Below are 5047 nucleotides of genomic sequence, written 5' to 3'. Positions count from 1 at the left end.
AATCATGAAAGGATACACTTTACTGGACTGGGGTAGGTCTGAATACATTTCAAACATGATTAACTGATGACTGTGGATCTTTACGAGTTTTGATAATCTTCCTTTGAAATATGTGAGGCATACAGATGTCATCTCCAGTGAATTCTCTTTGCCCATATACAGAATTACAAAAAAAAAAAAAAAAAAAAAAAAAAAAGCATCCTGACAGCCTCAGCCCATTCACTCCAAGATTATAAGTATTTCTCCTCCATGTTCTTTCTGACATCATGGACTTTCAGGTTGACCTCTCCCATCTTGGATCCCACTCCCATTAGTTATAGATGTCATGCAATGTTTGCAATCTTAGGGTTACAATGCTAGCTGACTTTTGGTCATAATATGTCTTTGAAAGTAAGTGTGTATTTTACACTTACAGCATTTCTCAGTTTGAACTGGCCACCTTTCAAGTGGTCAATAGCCACATGTGGCTGCTGGCCATGGTGTTTGGACAGCGCAGGTCTAGAAAGTCCACACATTGTTCCACTCAAAGAATATTGTAAGTTATATCACATCTTTCTTTTAAGTGTATTTTTTTATATTTAAATTCAACTAGCCAACATTAGGACATGGTTAGTTTCAGATGTAGAGTTCAATAATTCATCAGTTGTGTATAACACCCAGTGCTCATCATATCACATGCCTCCTAATGTCCATCACCCAGTTACCCCATCCTCCCATCCACCTCCCCCTCAGCATCCCTTGGTTTGTTTCCTATAGTTAAGAGTCTCTCATGGTTTGTCTCCCTCTCTGATGACTTCCCATTCAGTTTTCCTTCCGTTTCCCTATGATCCTCAGTGCTATATCTTAATCTCAACAATTAAGTCAAGTGGTGGTAATAACTCAAGCATGGAATCATGTATTCTAAACCTGCACTGCCCTGTCTCTACTGCAGTGCTTACATTTGTTATTATTATTGGTATTGTTTTAATGTTTCCTGTTCATAGCATATTTCATAAATGAATTAGTGAAATGTGTGACTGCAGAAAATATGATGAATCATGCATGACAAAGACTTTCTCCTTGAGCAAATTTGAGTCAGATTCCTCTGAGTCCTCTTTCTGACCAGGCCCTGACTTCAGACTCTGCCCATTTCAATCAGTTTTAGCAAGAATCTTGCTGAGTCAATTTTTCAGAAATCTCCTACCCTATCCTTGATATCTGATCAAATTCCTTATCTCATCTCTCACCCTTGGTATCTTATATCTCTTAATATCTGATCAAATTCCTCATCCCCCACTCTCAATATTTTATGATGTTAGCCTTCATTCAGCAATAATCCTGTCCATTTGGTTCAGCCAGAATCCTCCCTCCCTTATTCCTGTTGTTCCCTCTTAATTTTCCATCCAAAGTCTCCCTCATGTTCATTGCCTATAAATCTCCATTTGTCCTTGCTGTATTCAGAGTTGAGCCAGATCTCTCTCCTATACTACAAAATCCCATTGTAGTAGCATCCCTTGAATAAAATCTTCTCTACTGTCTTTGACATGTGTCATGAATAATTTTTTCCTTAACAATCAAGAGGGTGCTAATAGAGAACCATGACAAAAATCATAACTTCCTATAATGGACATTTGCTAGGTTTACTTGATAAATATTCTTTTCCTCTTTCTCTTCCTCTAAGGTACTACCCTCAGTTCCAGTTCTTAGTAGAACTGCCAACTGGCCCAGGGGTGGGCAAGTGAGTCAAATGAGGCCAAAATTAAAATTCTGTTGAGAAATTGGACCTTGAGGATTGAACCAAGGGTGATAAAGGGTCAGTGCTCCCTTATTCTAATGGCCCATTAATTCTTGTTTTTTTGGTTTCTATATCTATCAAAGTCTGCCTTTCTGAAGATAATGACCATTCATCTGAGTATACAGTTCACAGAGTCTCTTTTCAGTGGCCCATGTGGGCCAAGGTAGTGGAACATAATAGGTCTCTGTGAGGTGTGTTTTTGTTTTTTTGTTTTTTAAGATTTCATTTATTTATTCATGAGAGACACACAGAGAGAGGCAGAGACACAGGCAGAGGGAGAAGCAGACTGCCTACGGGGAGCCTGATGTGGGACTCAATCAATCCCAGGACCCCAGGATCATGCCCTGAGCTGAAGGCAAGCGCTCAACCACTGAGCCACCCAGGTGCCCCTCTCTGTAAGTTTTTAAAAGATGTGTTTGTCCCTGTTGCACATGGCCATTAAAGACAAATGTCTGGATGGGAGAGGGATATTGGAAAAGATGAAGTTATATCTACTCAGTGATTTTGTGGTTGGTGGAGAGAAAGCAACGCCCCCATACAGGACCAGTGGAGTGGGTGGGTGGGTGGAGGGAACATCCTTGGCTAGCATGTATGGGGGAAAGAGAGATGTATGGGGGGAAGAGAGATGTTAATAATTTTTGTCTTCAGTAGAGGGAAGAAGAAAGAATATGGCAGCAATACTGAAATATTTGGGTGCATTATGGAGGCAGAATCTGAGGGGGAAGCTGGCCTTAGGGCTTATTTCATCTCACGATGTTTTACCCCAGTCACATATCCACATGAGTGGGTCTCTGGACATTTCTCAAAAATAGGAAAAGAAGTATAAAATTGTTTATCCTCCACAATTGCCTGGAGAACCTTGGAGACCAGCAGAAATCTACCATTGTTGAAGGCAAATAAAATACAGCAAAGACAAGATGTGGTATTTGGCAAAATTGATATGAGGAATGTCCTTTGACCAGGCTTTGGCTCAACTGGAATTCAGTGACAAAAAGGGGACCCAAATAATTAAAGAGATTCTCTTAGAAGCACAAGATACGGCTTGTGAGATTGTGAGATTGTGAGATTGTGAGAGACCACAATGTGGAATTCAGATCCAATTTATATATAGCTGAGTTGACCTCAGGGCGAGGCCAGTACCTGAAATTCATCCGATACCATGGCAGAGGATGCTTTGAGATCATGGAGAAGGTTTATGGCCATTATTTTGTGAAGTTGGTGAAAGGCCCCCCACCTCCACGTGTGGCTCCAAGGATGGCAGTCACCCATGCCAAAGAGTATATTCAGGAGCTCCTCACCAGAACCATTATTCACATTCTGATGGGGGATTCAGACTCCACGGTGTATATATTTTGCCATTTAATTCTTAAAAACAAACAAATTATAGACAAATACTTTTTTATGAAAAAAAATTGTCTTCAGAACTGCCCCTAAAGCCTTCCTCACAAAGGGAAATGCCCTAGTGTGAGTCTACCAAACTTTGGCAAGTTTCTTAAGTTTAACTGACCTCTAGGTCTGCTTCTCCCTGCTAGATAGCTCTGATCATTATTTGAGTGCCATTAATTTTAACTTGACAGGGAAGACTACTGGGAAGAGCAGGTGATGGCCCCAGCTCTGGCACTTCCCATGCAGAACATCTGTCAACACCTATGGACATCTTTTCCACCCCAATTCTTATGAATGTTGCTCAGTCATTACATGGGGTGGGCAAACACTGCTGTTTGGTGATGTGGACACATTGCCCAAGCCGGGCCTCCAATAAAACAAGGACTAGATTCAATTACTCAAACAGAAGCTGGGAACTCTAGGGCTTACCAGCCTGCCAGGAAGTCACATTGGGGGTATTCAACCTGTGTGCTTCCACAGATGTGGACCTCCTGTGGGAGTTTCTGACAATTGTCAACAGCATTTTCTTTCTGGAGGCCCATGTGGACCTCTGGCACTGCACTTCTTGTGTAGAATTCAGGCATTAATTTGCCTCCTTCTCAAAAAGACATGGGCTTATTCTTTTAAGGGTGGTCCTAAGAAAACACCACCAGGAGGTCAGACAGCCCTAAAGTGATTGCAGAGATCTACCTAAATGAGGTTACTCTTGGTTACTCAGGGGAATCTTTCATAGCAATAACTGACTTATCACTTAAACACATATTGCAGACAGTTTTCCCTACCATGGGAGTCATCTGGTTAGAAAAGGTGATACAAAATTTGTTTTCTGATTTTAATGACATGATCAGTTTGGCCATGGGAAGCACTCAGGCCAGCCTCATCCCACTGCCTGAGGTTATTATGGATATCAGGATTGCCCTAGACTTCTTCCTGAGGGGACAAGGCAGAGACTGTGCACTCCCTAATACATCCTGCTACACCTGCATTAATGCCTTACACTGCATAGAAAGGTCAGTACAGAATCTTAATGACAATGATGGTTTATTAGATTTGTTCAACCTGGCTGCATTCAGGACCCTGAAGGGCATAGCTGGAGGTCAACACCCCAAGTTGGCTTCATCCTGCTGCTTAGTACCTATTGATAGTAACTTTAAATGCTATATGAAACCAAATGAATGGATTTGGCCCCAGCCTCTATTGGTCAGAGTCATCAGAATGTCTCACTTGTCAAGAAATTCACAAGAAGCCAAGAGAGTATAGAAATAACGAATGGATATTGGGGGAGCCAGTTCTCCATGGATTTATGCCTGCACATCTTGTGGGCAAAGGCACTGAAAGACTTGGTCCAGCCTATCTTTTCAAGGATGTTTATATAGTGAATATATTTAAAATGTGGAAAGAGTATCTCTTTCCAGAGCAGATGGCAGGTTTGCTTCCTGTCTTGTCCCTCTAAGGAAAACTCAGCCAGGATTACTGCCCATTATAAAAGATTTGGGGTCCCTATGTTCAGGATTCCTCAGGGTGCCCCATGTTTCCTCCATGGTACTTGAGGAATGAGGGAACCAATATGAACATGAAGTTCATGCTACTTACTGTGCCATTAGTAATGAAGTCCTTTGTTTCTGACTTAAATACCTTGCATTTTCTGCCAGCATCCATGACATTACAGCAGGCTAGCCACAGCAAAAATTTCACACCCTACATAGTTCCTGATAAAAAAATTAGGTAGGCAGGTGAGTTTATAAATATGGAGTTCGTAGGAATGGTCTGGGAGTTATAAGTCCTGAAGTATCCCTAATTTGCAAATGAATGAGCCTGAACCTTAGAGATGAACAGCTTATCCAAGGTTATATAGGGCAAGGTTACACAGAGATGAAACTAGACCCA

General features: G+C 41.5%; 1 pseudogene; it reads left to right on the top strand.

Annotated features, from left to right (window-relative positions):
* The first annotated feature begins 2442 nt into the window (after positions 1-2442).
* LOC121487034 lies at positions 2443-3836 on the top strand (annotated as a pseudogene).
* The last annotated feature ends 1211 nt before the right edge of the window (positions 3837-5047 follow it).

The sequence above is a fragment of the Vulpes lagopus genome, chromosome 3 (assembly GCF_018345385.1).
Source record: "Vulpes lagopus strain Blue_001 chromosome 3, ASM1834538v1, whole genome shotgun sequence".
Classification (NCBI taxonomy): domain Eukaryota; kingdom Metazoa; phylum Chordata; class Mammalia; order Carnivora; family Canidae; genus Vulpes; species Vulpes lagopus.
Note: the sequence above shows the minus strand (reverse complement) of the source record. Positions and strands in the feature narration are given on the sequence as shown.